The sequence below is a fragment of the Chironomus tepperi genome, unplaced genomic scaffold, assembly GCF_022539635.2.
Source record: "Chironomus tepperi strain 1889 unplaced genomic scaffold, CSIRO-AGI_Ctep_v1 contig_223, whole genome shotgun sequence".
NCBI classification, from domain to species: Eukaryota; Metazoa; Arthropoda; class Insecta; order Diptera; family Chironomidae; genus Chironomus; species Chironomus tepperi.
This window is the reverse complement of record NW_027226345.1, coordinates 2715950-2732194: the sequence shown is the minus strand read 5'-3', so window position 1 is coordinate 2732194 and position 16245 is coordinate 2715950. Positions and strand designations below refer to the sequence as shown.

At 33.5% G+C, this 16245-nt stretch overlaps 1 long non-coding RNA gene across 1 annotated transcript; it reads right to left on the bottom strand.

Moving 5' to 3' along the window:
- Positions 1-821: 821 nt before the first annotated feature.
- On the bottom strand, positions 822-2556 carry LOC139091062 (uncharacterized). The gene is made up of 3 exons (XR_011544481.1): positions 2482-2556; positions 1425-1575; positions 822-1359 (listed from the first exon to the last, which is right to left on the bottom strand). It is a non-coding gene; the product is annotated as an uncharacterized lncRNA (long non-coding RNA).
- Positions 2557-16245: the final 13689 nt, after the last annotated feature.

Below are 16245 nucleotides of genomic sequence, written 5' to 3'. Positions count from 1 at the left end.
AGAGTTAGCTTGAGTAGACACCTGTGGGAGGTCAAGAATCACGATTGATCTGTACGATTAGCTAAGTAAGTGAGTAAGTAAGTAGGTAAGAAGTTAAGTAAGAAAAGACCAAGAATGCGTCCTTAAGGAGAAGACCTAGAATTAGGTGGATCTTAATTTGCCGATTTGAAAATTGAGTTGGGAATATGTGTCATTTGACAATATTTTGTGATTGTCCTTTAAATTGTTAAATCATTGATAAATCAGTAATAAAATACGACTTTTGCCTACTTCGCTGGCAGTACAGATTAATCGTGACCCTTAACCTCTCATAGATATCTCCTAAAGTCAGTTCTATCGCGGGCTGTTTGTCAATTCCAAATTCCACTCTGACTTGGACAAGCTTGGTCCAGAATTCGATTGATATCAACAGCTTCCTACTTCAACTTCAAAACTACGATTCAATCTAAAGAACAATCTCATCTAGACAAACCAGCAACCCCAAAAAAATCCAAAACCAAATACTTCCATCATCCACACAAAAATAAATAAATATTAAACAATAACATGCAGCAACTGCACAACAATGGCATTGATTGAATTTTTTTCAGTTATCGAATTGGCATTTCCTGAAGGATATTGAATTGAATTCGAAAATTGCAATACGGTATGGCTTAAAATCAATCAGCACAAAAAGCATTCACAAGAAATTTTTCGATCCTTTTTACTGCTCGGTTCATTATTAATTTTATGAGGTCAATGAATGTGCTTTTTTGTGTATTGTGTTCCTGATAAAAGAGCACGGAACAAGGTAGCTGCAACAAAAAAGGAGATGAAAATTGTTGGTTTCAATTGTGAAATTGTTTAATTTGTAGGTATTCAATCAATCAAGTTGAGCAATAAATAATGTGGATTTATATATATACATGGAAGAATGAGCTGTTCCGGGCTGTTTATTGTGTTTCTACCTTTTATTGTTTTTAACGCCTTAATTTATATTTTTTTTGGGATTAATTGGCATTCACCTGCTGTGCTTTCCCATTATGATATTGTTTCAGATTTTATTTATTTATTAACTGGCTTGCTTTTGATCTTTTTGATTGATATTTATTTTTATACAGGCTGATTTGATTCATTTATTGTTGCTGTAGTAAAAGCATGTAAACGCGCAGCTATGGACATTAAGGAACAGCTAATGTTTGTTTTTTTAATGTTGTTGTAAAGGCTGAATTTAAGGATTTACTGTTTTTTGTTGAGAATTATGATGTAATTATGAACTTTGAAGTAATAGTTGAAGTCAATTCAAAACGAATACAGGACATCTTCATCATTTTTAAATATAAACATAGCCGGTATGATATGGATAAGTGTGAGCATAACCTGTTAGCAAAGATTATAATTTTTAATACAATTTCTCAATAAATTGTCAAAATGAATTGACTTACCAGTATGATAATAATATGGGCTTGGATGATAACTATAGGAGTTGACATAGCTGTAAGATGGTATATAGGAATAGTATGGACTTGCAAAATATTGTGGTTTGGCCATTATGGATGGAATTGCTGCTGCAATCACTCCAATGAGTAAAATGATCTGAAAATAATTAAAGTGATAGTTGTATTGAAGTTGATGTGAATTCAAATGCTATTTTAGTAACTGTAAAACTACTTGTTTAAGATGCCTAATGTTGGTATTCTGTAGCAGGCAAAGAGCGTGCACTTAAGAGCAAATTGGGCTAAGGTCAACCTCACGAGTATGCTCATTCAGTATAACTAAAATGAGCAAGCTCTGTATAGCATGCACCTGTCCTGTCAGCTTTTAACGCTGATCACTTTCCTATACCAAATGCAATACTGTCACTATTGACAGCATACTTCCATGAGTTCTTTGATCATCCACTTGTTCTTTTATTTCCTTGAGCACAACAAGCTGTGATTAATCGAAGTCTAGTTATAAAATTTCATGTTCTAATTTCAATTTTATAACTAATCTAACAGACTATCGTAAAATCCAATTTGAATTTTACTAGACAACCGGTCGACAAAATCACTGTCTGTTCCGCTCGAGTTTTATGCATCACCAAAATCTAAGCTTCTCCTAATTTACAAGGATATGCACAATGAGCACTTATTTAACTTGCAATGAGCTCACTGGGTACAGTAAAATGCTCATTGAGCATATGCTTATGTGTTAGGGTTCCATTTTGAACATGCTGACAAATTCAAGGATTTTGCAAAACTGAATTTATTCGGTAAATTTAAGATGCGTAAGCCTGCAGGTTGTTAGTGTTTCAGAGGTTTTTTAGTGCACACTCTAGTAATTTTGAATAAGATAAAGTTAAGTATTGTCGGCATCAAACTTTGATTGCCTTAATTGAATCGCTTATGACTCAAATTAATTAATATTCAATGAAATTCATCTCAAACTTTATAATGTCATCAAAATTTTTTAATATCTCCAAAAACTAATCAATTTATTCACAAATCCAAGCTAACTTACAGCCAAATATTTCATCTTCAAAATGAAAAAAAAAAAATCCGGAACTTCTTTTTTGCTATAAATCAAACTTAAAACTGACACATGACGCAGTCATAAATACAAAATTTATATGTTAAATATTCTTGCAAGTCATTATCATTCAAGAACGATAAAGTTGCGTGCATATTCTGTCAAACCGGAAGTCTGTCATGAGCAAAGACAAAAGTCACGATTGTCCGATGACAATTTTCTTTCAAGGTCGTGATTATAGATAAAAACAAGTTTTGGGGTCTGATGAGCTTGCTAAAATTGTTGTGACTTCACGGAACTGATCAGACTAATTAAGATTTGTTCATGCAAATCTCATAAAATTTCCAATAATGCAACAAGCATAGAATATGCTCATAAAATGTGTATCAAGTCATGCACTTAAGTCATACCACATCTCTCATCGGATGTCTTCACAAGACAACAACTAGCAATTTTCAATCATAATGCATTTCATTAAGAATGTAGACAAAAGCTCGGAGCACTATCAAGTCTCTCTATGTCTTTCATTTCATCAGTAATTTTGATATTCAATTAAATATGTATGAGGATTATTATGTATCTTCTTGCTTACTTCAACAAGTTGCAGTTGTGAGGTTAAAGGATTCACCCTTGTGGAATATTTGAGTGGGATGAATTGGAAATTTTAAGGAGTTGAGCTGGAACTAGGTTGGCAGTATACATTGAATAAAGTATAGAAGAGGATCTTTAGAATAACAACGAATAGAACAAGTCGGCTACAAGTTCTCAGGTTGTTCAACAAACTTGTATTTCTGTCCCAGCATTGACATTTGCGGGAAAGGGGAAAAGACGTCTAGGAACACAAAAATCTTTATGACGCAGAATGATGAAAAACAGTTTGACTTTCGAACTGAGAACGTATGCAATTAACCCAAACAGCACAGCGAAGACGCCTGTACGACATTGCATAAGACGTGAAGTTGGCCTGACGCATGATTTGACGTCACAATGAATTCGGATTTCTATGGTGGAAAATGCGGGTCGCTGAATTTTAATGTTCGGATAGATGACAAAGCCAGTAACAGACTTAAGTGAAAAGCATTTAGTTGTAACAGTTAGTAACCACAAATTGATTAATCGATATAAAATCTAGTGGACTAAGGCACAAAGCTGACTAAGACATTAGGCGGACTAGAACACTTAGTAGACAAGGCTATTATGCGGACAAGGCCACTAGGCGGACTTAGTCACAAAGCAGATTAGGATACTAGGCGGACTAAAGAAGTAGGTAAACTAGAGTACTAGGCGAATTGCAGCTTTAGACAGATTACGGCACTAGGCTGACTAGGGCACTATGTGGTTTAGAGCACTAAGCGGACTAGAGTACTAGACGGAGTAGAGCACTAGGCGGTTTAGGTCACTAGGTGGACTAGGGCACTTGACGGACTGAAACTTTAGGCTGACTAGGGCGCTAATTCGTTTTGGGCACTAGGCGGACTAGAGCACTTGAGCGGTTTACAATACTAGGCGGTCTAGGACAAGAATTAATCCTAATCCAAAGAAACACCCAAAAAATCTGACAAAATTTCTCACAACGGTCAAAAACTGCATAGATGTATGTTCATTAATATTTATTGAACAAGGAGACAGTCTTCTTGTCTTCACTGTAATTCATATGTATAAACACTTAAGAGCATTAAAAAGAATGCAATATTTTTTTTTCTACAAAACTAATATCGTCGTTGTTCCGTAAAATTCTTATTCATCGATGATGAAAAAATTTCTTTCAGGAACAAAAAACCCACGAGAAAAAAAATAAGAATTTCTACAGGTGATTCACATAAGTTCTTGATTTAAAACAAGAATCTCTTAAAATGTGAAATTTATGCATGACGCTCGAAGTGATTCAATGACGGCGCCTTGCTTTGTGATATTCGATATATCCGATTGTTGACGCTTCTCAATAATTCTAATTTCAATGTTTTGAGATTTTATGGAATTGATTTTGGAATTGGTGAAGGGTTTTTACCGAAAAATGACACAGCTAATTTTATGAGGTGAATGTGATTTTTTAAATGCAAATTTCAAGGAAATTCACAGGAATTTATGTTACTATAAATTATAAAACATGATTGTTATTGTTTGATATTTGCAAATATTCATGGAAATGATCAATGGAATGCAACATAGTTGTTACTCGTGTGAAGTTAACCTTTAAAAATATGTTCTTTTCTCTAGAAGTGAGTCTTGAATTGCCTTGCTTAGGAGAATGCCAACTCCTCCGCTATGATCGGTTTCTTGAACAGAATACGACAGCAGAATAGGTTGCAGGGTGATTTTGATAGACCAGCACAAGTCCACCTCAGTCCCAGCCCATCTAGTCCATATCTGCTGAATTGATTATTCACCTGTGCTAGTTCTATCGACTAATCATTGTCTGTGTTTGTTTGCATTGGGCCGTCATTGTTGTTCGAGTCCTAATATCCTTCTGTAGTCTTCTTTCTCTCATTACCAAAGAGCTCATGGGATTACTGTGTGAGAAACGATGCAAAAATGCTGGGAATTAGAAACTGACAAAAGTTATCTAAAGGCAGATCTAGCTTCCGACGAATTCTAAATGCAACCATAGGTCCTCGAGCGCCTTCGCCAAGGAAGTAAGTAAGTAAGTCTTCTTTGTACAGGTTGGGTTAAGAGATAGAAAGTTGTAAGCCTAATATCACTAGCATGTTTGATGGGCTGCCAACCTTCAAGCGAACGGTTTGAGTAAAGCGCCCATCTGCTGAATTAATGCCAGGACGCCCCTAAACTTTTCTACATTGCTGCTGTGTGTCAATAAAGCCTCAAAATGTCCCGATTTTTCAACAAATTGAAAACTCCATACAAATATTGGGATTTTTGATAAATTTTTGACAAACCGGGGCTCAAGCCCAGAACTGCAAGTTTCTAATTTAATTCAACTAGTTCTTTGAATATTAATACTCAAAATAGTCCAAAATGACTCCAAAAGTACCAAACTCAGAAATGTCTCGATTTTTTACTAAAAGTGTCCCGATATTTTGTGAAAATCTTCTGGCCACCCTAGGTTTGAGTAGGATTTTAATCTACTCTTTTCAGTACATATCCCGGCACAGCTTCGGTCTTCAGCGGTGTGCTTGGTGGAAACAAGGGATACCACGTGATGGTACACTCTTGACGTTATGTCAGCTTCTGAGTCAGGCTTCGGCTCAACAATCTCCTAAAAATTCATTTTAAAACTTAAAAATTTAGGTAATTTAAAAAATTCAAATTTTTTTTTCAAAAATTCACATAATATTTTAATAACTATATTTAAATAGTATTCAACACCAAACCTCAAGCATGTCTTAGACCATATTTAACGACAAAATCAAGCTACTAAACCCAATCCTAACATTAACAACCATAAATCTTATCTCACACACACCCCTGGTTCTTTTAAGGTGAGGAGTGAACGTTAATTAACAATAAAAATTAATTCACTTTAATATGCTACATTTAAGGTCACAAACAAACAGCAAAATTTCTTTAAATTCGCATGAGAAATAAAGCCAAGAGAGAATATATTCATCATTGTAACAATTACAGCAACAATAAAAGCAATAAATGTATCATGTTAAATTTTTAATATGAATAAATAAAAAAGGAATTAATTCGACATATGTGAAATGGCAGTTACTGCATACGAGTCGATATATATTGCCTTTATTTGTTACAAATATATAAATAATTTCACAAGAGCATTATCCACTTCACAAATTGCGAGTTTTTTGTGCTTCGCAATAATTTTTAAAATATTGCCAATTGTTGACTATCAAAATAGATCTGCTGGAGATAAAAAATTACAAAAGTACTCGTTCTTATCGAGTTACTTCAGCGCATTTTTGTCCCAGCGATCAGTAATTGATTTTTAAGTCAGCTTCCTGTCTATAGAACAAGATCCAGTAGGATCCATATAACTTCCAGATCCACAAAAACAAGATCCAGTAGGATCCAGGTCACTTCCAGATTCACAAAACAAGATCCAGTAGGATCCAAGTCACTTCCAGATCCACAAAACAATATCCAGTAGAATCCAGGTCACTTCCAGATTCACAAAACAAGATCCAGTAGGATCCAGGTCACTTCCAGATCTAAAAACAAAGATCCAGTAAGATCTAGGCCACTTCCAGACCTAAAACATAAGATCCAGTAACATCCAGTAAGATCCTGGTCACTTCCAGACCTAAAAACCAAGATCCAGTAAGATCCAGGTCACTTCCAGACCTAAATCATAAGATCCAGTAAGATCCAGGTTGCTTGCAGACCTAAAACACAAGATCCAGTAAATTCCAGGTCACATCCAGACCTAAAAAACAAGATCCGTATATAACTTCCAAAAATTTAAGAACTTCATCATTTAACGGATTTTCATAATTCAAACCTCATAACGGTCAAAAAAATTCAAACATTGTTCAGTAAACACTGTAAAAACATCGAAAAACATTGAAGAACACTGTAAAACAATGAAAAAACGTGTTGTTGTTTTTGTTGTTGTTGTATATGAAAATGAAAAATTGTTAATTATAGCATTTATGCTTTGATTTGAAACTTTTAAATGCCCGAGGCGCCAATAACTTTATGGAACTGATCTTTTAAAACCATTCCGAGCTCTCTACGATGTCTAGTTTTCGAGATCTCGCGTTCCAGCCGACCGACCGACCGACCGACCGACCGACCGACCGACCGACCGACCGAACAAAGTGTCTTATTAAGCTACCTTTTTGAAATAAATTTCAAAAATGCGCTAAAAAATGTGCTACGAATGAGGAACAAAAAAGAGAGAGCAAGTGAATTTTTTATGAAATATGAACATGCACAGGAATAAAAAAGTATTCATTTTATTGAATTTATTGATTCAATTTGTTGCTGGTTGTAGCTGCTTGTAAGTGCATGGAACAATTTTTTGTGAAATTTATAGCTGACTTATTTGGATGAAAATTGGGTTGGAGTCAAGTTGGAGCACATTTTGGGAACTTTGGTGCTTTGACTTGGCTTTAGCATTTGGCGTTCTTAAAGGTCGTGCATGTCCAAAATTACTTATTTACTTACTTTCTTGGCTGGAGTGCACGAGGGTCATTGCCGCACGTTGGAAACATCTAAAGTCAGCTCTATCCTTCGGAACATTCTGCTAGTTCGGAATATTAAAGACTAGGGTTCTTTACAAAACATCCAATTCAGGAATTCTTCGGTCTTCATCGTGATATCTTGCCATTCACGAAGTCTGCAATTGTTACTTTAAGAACAAACTTATCAAAGTTTAAGAACACACAATTGGTATCCCGAATGTATAGTTAAGGATTCATTCACTTATTATGTAACGTTGTAAGGGAAGGAAGGTAAATGATTGAGATTTTGTTACCGAGGGGGGTCAAATAGTCAAATTTTCACATACGTATCGCCTTTATCTCTAAATTTGTTTGAAAATTACAGTAAGTACAGTAAGTACAGTAAGTACAGTAAGTACAGTAAGTACAGTAAGTACAGTAAGTACAGTAAGTACAGTAAGTACAGTAAGTACAGTAAGTACAGTAAGTACAGTAAGTACAGTAAGTACAGTAAGTACAGTAAGTACAGTAAGTACAGTAAGTACAGTAAGTACAGTAAGTACAGTAAGTACAGTAAGTACAGTAAGTACAGTAAGTACAATATTGTCCATTGGAGAGTCTGACCCTTCCTCTAAAGAACTAGAACACTTAAAAATTCAAAATCCAACTCATTTAACTGCCAATTCCCCACCTAAAATTACAAAATGCGCTCCATACCTTACCCACCCTCAATTCCACATCAATTATTAATTCTCGTCCATGAGATACAAATTCATTTCATCACTAAAACATTTTAATTTCTCACACCATTGACCCACCCTGAAGTACTTGAGCTGCAAAAAAACACAAGCACATGATAGCAATCAACGAGTGCAATTTCTCGTTATAATTAAAAAAGCACAAGTGGATGATTGTTATGAATAAGTTGTGTATGACTAGCTTCGGACATGCAATAATATGAAAATTTATAATAATTTTGCTGTTGAAAGAAGCAAAACACGGTGCATTTTAATATGCTGTACTTTTTATGAGGTTTTTAATTTATTTTAATCTAAAACTTTTTTGTCACGACTTTAAATGACTTGGTCATAATTGTAAGGTTGAAGTGGGATAGATATTGAAAGTTGATCGGAACCTTGGGATCAAGGGCGTATCCAGAAGGGCTTAACTTCCTGCCTTAAACTTTTTGGTTAGAATTCTTCAATTAAGGACGGAAACTGCGCCTTATTCCCCACAATCAAATTTGCTACAAGATTGTTCCTGTCTAAATCAAGATGTGTCCATGTCTGACCCATTAGGAGCCATATAGGGCTATATTGCCCTCGTACAATACAGATTTAGATCATTCCTATTAACTTTGACTTAACTTTGCATTTTACTTAACAATTCGGGACTAAATACTGGTTAAATGCTCTTTGTGTTTCTTAGCGTTTGGTTTAAGAATACCGGCTTGCTAAGTCAACGCACCCTGTATTAACCAGGGCCTCGTTTGACTCCACCCCACCATGTGGCTTGGATTGACCTTGCTTGGTCTGCACCGCGCGAAGGTAAGATTGGTACTTAATTTGGTCAGGCTAAGTGCAGTACGTGACTGCATATGTTCCGCATTCGCACACCTTACAGAGACCACTTAAAGCCCTAAAAACACAAAAAATTGATTACCAGAATTTCAATAAAATGCTCAATAAATCCAATTGCACCTCAAGCAACTTTCAAACCTCAGTTCCCCTTTTTTCAATTTTACATCCCATCACAAAAATTCAACGGAGCTGCCAATCTACCTTAAAATGGTCATTAAATAATTTGCATTTACACGATACAGCATTCATCGAACTATAAAGACATTAAAAAATTGACCATAAAAATTCCCACAAACTTGCCTGCTTGTTATTTAATCTAAATTTATTTTTATATATTTTTGCACAAAAATGCACATTTGGAAATATTTTCTTGTTGAACAAATGATTTTAATGATTGTTTTTTATTGACACGTTCCTTACAATTGGCTGCAAATTAAAATATTTACAATTTTTGCAGTAATTTTTGAATGAAATCTATTTTTATTGGTAATTAGGAGGAATTGTATGCAATTTAATGGCATAGAATTGCAATCATTTTGAATTGTTTAGCTACCGAGGTTTATGTTTCTGTTTATGTTTAACTACCGAGGTTAGTGCTTAGAATATCTTGATGATGATGAATTGAACTTGAATTCCATCAATACCTTTATGGACTTTAATATTGTTTTGGGATCAGTTTTTTATGATGCTATTGTAGCAAATATGCTCCATTTGTTAGGTGACTAACTTTTTCGATGAGTATTTTGTTGTATGGATGACCTAAGCGCACTCAAGCGGCACAATGCGGTGAATCACATGTTTTGTCAAAAAGACAGATTGAAATCAGTTGCCATGATGCCATCATGACCACTTTGAATATTACCGTTAATACTGTTAATACCGTTAATAACCCAGGCTGAGAAACTACGCGGTAGTACCGCGGTACCCATACAAATACCGCAAAATACCGCCAAATACCGCCGATACCGCCTAATTTCTCAGTCTGGATTAGTACTGTAAGATACAGCGATGCAATTATGAACACTCTGTGCTGTTTGGATAAATGACTGACTGCCAATCAGGATAACTGTCTTTAATCCCTAGTATACAAAAAGAATTCTCATTTCAATAACCATATATATGAGACTACTTAACTTACCTAGTTACTTCGCTTGCCGATCAGATTAATTGCGTTCCATGGCATCCCTCAGATGGCGTTAAAATTTGGCTATATAACTGTCTTCCGTCCGTCAATTGACAATACCAAGCACAATAATTTTACAATAATGCATCTATTTACAGCTTCCTTCCAATAGTTCTTTGATCGTCCACGAGTTCGTTAAGTTTGCTTTATTAGACAGTTTCATGATGCAGGGTATACCAATACAATGTACCTAGCCACAATTTGTGTGTCGCGAATACGCAAATCGACTTAGTTTGACTAGAAATCCGTCTAGACTTTCCCTAGGATCTAACCCGGGTCCTTAGAACGGTAGGTGCTTTTTCGCTGTCTAACATGTTTTATTAGTATAATTAGGTACTTTAACAAGCAAAGAGCATATGATAGAGAAATACCACTATGGTATCTAAAAGCAGTCTCTTTGCCTGTCTGGGGTATGACTGTAAAAATGAGGATACTTGCTCAGATCCCAATTCAAGCATTGCATCTACAAAATTCTAGATATCCCCTATCTATACCCATCTGTCTTCCCCAATGCCTCATCCACTTTCTTCCGCTCATTACCCACTATAATCCTCAACATTTTTCATTTTAAATTCATTGTTTCATTCACAATTAATACACAACAATACAAAAATAAAAGAACGCAATTGAGTGAAATCCTCATTGATATATAATCCATTATTCACCGCACATCCATTCAATAATATTAAGTTATTTACGATAAAGTAATAAAATGACATTAATGGACCAACGGATGATAATAATTTGTTGTTAATTTGAGGCACAAAACTTTTTATTTTCAATATTTTATCATTTTTTATTGTTCATGTGATTTGTGTGACTTAATTCGATGCTGATATAGTGTTTAAATTAAGTTTGCTGTTATAATTTATGTCTCGTTGACTTTGAACTTCACAAATACTCCTTCCTCAATTTTTTTAAGTTCGACATTATGGCATTAAATATCATTACATTAAATCTCTGCCGCACATAAATCAGTAATGAAATTTATCTTCTACGGAATAGTTGAACAGTCGGTTTTTGGAACCATAAAAAGCGTCCCTCTGTATAGTGTTTGATGGGAATGGAGGTGGTTGATGCTGCTGCTGCCTGGATGACGGCGGTTTGAAAAATATTGAGAATGGTGGAAAATAATTCAATTGCTTTATGGAGGAGAAGAATTGAGGTTGGGATTTTGTTTTGGGAGGTTTTTGGGTTTAGGAAGCATTTTGAAGGATTTTACTGTCAATACTCAGAGTATTGAGCACTAGTGGGAAACCTGTGTGACGCGGAACACTAGTGTGCAACTTTGGTCTAGACATACCATAAAGATGTACTTCCTTACTTACTTCGCTGGCCGTACAGGTCAACTGTGATCCATGACCTCTCGCAGGTGTCGCCTACAACTAGTTCTATCGCCGGCTTCCGCCTGCAAATTGCCAATACCAAATTCAATGCTGTCTCTATCGACAGCTTCCTTCCACGAGTTTTTCGGTCTATCTCGAGCTCTCTTACCATCAAGATGTGTCGCGATGAATTAAATGACTGCCCATAGAGCCATATTTAATGTGTAAACTCTCTAGACTCGAAGTCAGGATTGGTGTGATGCCATCTTGAGCTAAGATTCAGTAAAATTCGACTTTAAGCTTGACTAATGCCAGCCTCGGCCATTTTATACCAAGTGGAGTGTCGGGATATAGTTTTAAATTGAAAACAACCACCAATCAATGATTCAAGCTTCTCTAATGTCAATCTGGGCCATTTTGCAAAGAGTGGAGTGCCGATATATAGCTCTAAAATGAAGGCTATGACCAATCAATTCACCATTCTTAGGATTCTGCAAATTTTACAGTGATACTCCCTTAAAAACATCCAAAATCAGCTTTTATACAGTCAACTGCATATCATCGTCTCAAATAAGACACAAACATGTCCAAATTGACATAATTAAGCAGATAAACTCACCAATATATGCTAAAGATCCCCAAAAATATTCCACAAGCAGTTCCCCAAAATATTTACAATTCCAAACACTTTACAAACATCCCCAACTCTACACAAAAATCCAATAAAAATTTTCCACTCAAACATCCGATGAAAAATCGCAATTAAAAATGTTTAAAATGGTTTGAAAAAAAGACCATAAAGCATGCACGCTTTTGCAAGTATTTAAACAGCATTTCCAACAGTTCAATGGAGTTTCACTTTTCAATATTTGTGCTAATTAATGGGCCGAGCAGATGAATAATTTTTTGTTTACACTCGTGCTGCATGCAATCTATAGTGCCATTATTTTTAGTCATTTGACACTGGCGTCGCGAGCACTCAATTAACGTTTTTAAATCTAATTATTGGATATTGAGGGAGCTATCAAAATGTCTATTAATTAATTAACTTTATACGAATGCCTAATGGACTGTTAAGAATGAATTTTATACTGGTATAATTTAAAAGTTTTTAGTAAATATTGGATATTTGAGTTAATTGAAATCTGTGACAGTTTTATTGATGTTGATGATACTTGTTCTGAATGTTTTGTATGGTAATGTATGGGGGGTATTGAGATTTGATATTCCGTTTTAAATTGAATTTTGAAGCTTCGTTTTGTATCGAGGATGGTGACTTGAAGAATCAAGAAGCATATCAACTTGATGTCAAAATTGAGTAACTTAATCTCAAAAATGAGCAACTTAACCTAAAAATTGAGCAACGTTTAAATTGATCTTTCAAATGTAAAACTGAGACCACTGCCGTTCGCTGCTTCCATAAATGTAAAACTGAATTCTCACGAGATTGATTCCATTGTTAATTTATAATATTTAATCGACATCGGTGGACTGGATTGTTATTCTATTAATAATTCTCCAAAGGGAAAATGAATCGATTATTTAATCTATTAATCTACGATGTAGAAATGGAAAAAATATGGTGCCAAGACTGGGATCAGGTCCAACTTCTTGCCAAAGACAAGTCGGACAATATGTGACCGGATTTTTTTCCATTTCTCCACCATGTGGCTTTCCGGAATGGGTAAGTTTGAAAAATAACGTTTAGAGGTTGAGGTTTCTAGAAATTTGTTACAAATTCTTAATTTTAGTCCATAATTTTGTTACAAAGTGATACGGTAGGGAGAGAGGCTATTTTAGGCACCACATAATTTTCGAACATTTCCAAATCATCAAAAATCTAGAATTAGAAATACCTGGAATTATATCGAATCTTCTTTAATCTTTCTGAGTTTTCTATTCTTAAATTAATCTTGTTTACCCCTTTTCGGATCATTGGATTAATTATTGAAGTACTTCTGCCAATATTGTTATAATTGATGGCTATTTTTGCAATTAATAAGATAATAATTCATGTTATCTTAATTATAATCTAATTTAATTGGATTTTTTTATGCTTTATTATCATCGACACATGTCAAAGTCCTCATTACAATCGGGTATGTCTAGCAATAGTGGGAAGTACAATTTAATTGCTTTAATTTTGTTGAATTTTATTAAATTTTATTTTTTTAAAATAAAATTCCTCAAAATTTAGCCAATAAAAATGTTTAAATCCTGTTGATTCTCCTGTCAAAAATCAATTTACGTCCTAATATAAATTGTCAATTAAATCCGCATGTCAATAATTTCAGTGGCTTATAAAGAATCACCGGAATGTTTAAATTATTTAATCCTCAAATACCACAATAGACTCATTCATTCATTATTTTGACAACACAAAAAATGCAAATTTTGCATAAAATATTTCAAAAAAAAAAATTTTTTTTCCATCCAATTTGCAGCTCTATTTTTCAATTATCGGTCCGGTATGAATAACAATAAAAATTATTTTGTGTTAAAAAAATATTTAAAGCAGTTTTTTGAGGAAGATTTGAATTCAAAAATAATATGGCTGACTGTCTTGAATTTTAAAATTTTAAAAGTTTGAAACTTTAAAAAAAAAGTTTAAAATTTTTAAAAAAAATTAAAATTTTTTAAAAATGAAATTTAAAACCTTTTAAAAAAAATTAAAATTAGAAATTTTAAATTTTTTTTAAAAAAAAAATTTGAAATTTAAAATTTTAAACTTTTCTAAAATTCAAAACTTTTTTAAATTTTAAATTTTTTAAAAATTCTAAATTTTTAGTTTTTAAAAATTAAAATATTTTTTAAATAGCTCTAAATGCGCCGCGTCATCCAACCCTTTAACATTCCTCATTTAACAACATTTAAAAAAAATTCATTTTAATTAAAAGAATGAAAAATCCTACGATGATTGCTCTGATGAACTTTTATATTTTTTTCATGTTGTTCCAAACTTCGAAAGTATTTTTTGGCCTTTTTTTTCATGAATTTTAAAAAATAAAACTTTTTTTTGTGCAACTCTCAGAACCTATTCATAAAATTTAATAAACTTTTTATTCGAGATTTTTTTTTTTTGCTGAATAAATGAAATTTTTGTTCCACAAAAAAAAGCACGAAGGAGACAAAAAGTTGGATTATGAAATTTAAACTCATCCTTTGGATAGGAATCTGTGAAAATCCAATGAAATAAACAAAATAAGCGATAAACTTTTGTTAATTTTATTTTTATGGGGAGTTAAAAGACTTGCTGCATCTTTTTGAGATATTTTTGCATATTTTTGTGCTGGATATTTGATTATCTGATTATGATATCGGAGGGGTTGTTGACTTTTGATGGATAAGATTGATGATTGAGGTAATTCAAGCAGAGAATGCTCAATTTTGAGGTTAAGTTGCCCATTTTTGAGATAAAATTGCTCAATTTTGAGGTAACGAAAGTGTAGAGTTTTCTCTGAAATATTTTATGCAAAATTTGCATTTTTTGTGTTGTCAAAATAATGAATGAATGAGTCTATTGTGGTATTTGAGGATTAAATAATTTAAACATTCCGATGATTCTTTATAAGCCACTGAAATTATTGACATGCGGATTTAATTGACAATTTATATTAGGACGTAAATTGATTTTTGACAGGAGAATCAACAGGATTTAAACATTTTTATTGGCTAAATTTTGAGGAATTTTATTTTAAAAAAATAAAATTTAATAAAATTCAACAAAATTAAAGCAATTAAATTGTACTTCCCACTACTGCTAGACATACCCGATTGAAATGAGAACTTTGACATGTGTCGATGATAATAAAGCATAAAAAAATCCAATTAAATTAGATTATAATTAAGATAACATGAATTATTATCTTATTAATTGCAAAAATAGCCATCAATTATAACAATATTGGCAGAAGTACTTCAATAATTAATCCAATGATCCGAAAAGGGGTAAACAAGATTAATCTAAGAATAGAAAACTCAGAAAGATTAAAGACGATTCGAAATGATTTCAGGTAATTCTAATTCTAGATTATTGGCGATGAGATTGATTTTGGAATGTTCGAAAATTATGTGGTGCTTAAAATAGCCTCTCTCCTTACCGTATCGTTTTGTAACAAAAATCATGGACTAAAATTAAGAATTTGTATTAAAATTCTAGACACCTCCTCCACTTATTTTTGCAAACTTTCACAGTTCCGAAAGCCACATGGCGGAGAAATGGACAAAAATCCGGTCACATATTGTCCGACTTGTCTTTGGCTAGAAGTTGGACCTGATCCCGGTCTTGGCACCATATTTTTTCCATTTCTTCATCGTAGATTAATAGATTAAATAATCGATTCATTTTCCCTCTCGAGAATTATGTATAGAATAGCGATCCAGTCCACTGATGTCGATTAAATATTATAAATTAACAATTGAATCAATCTCTTGAGAATTCAGTTTTACATTTATGGAAGCAGCGAACGGCAGTGGTCTCAGTTTTACATTTGAAAGATCAATTTAAACTCTACACAGACTAAACAGTGTTAATTTTTTTAAAAATACAATTCCAAAATTGTTGGCAACTTCAGAGTAGATGAGAA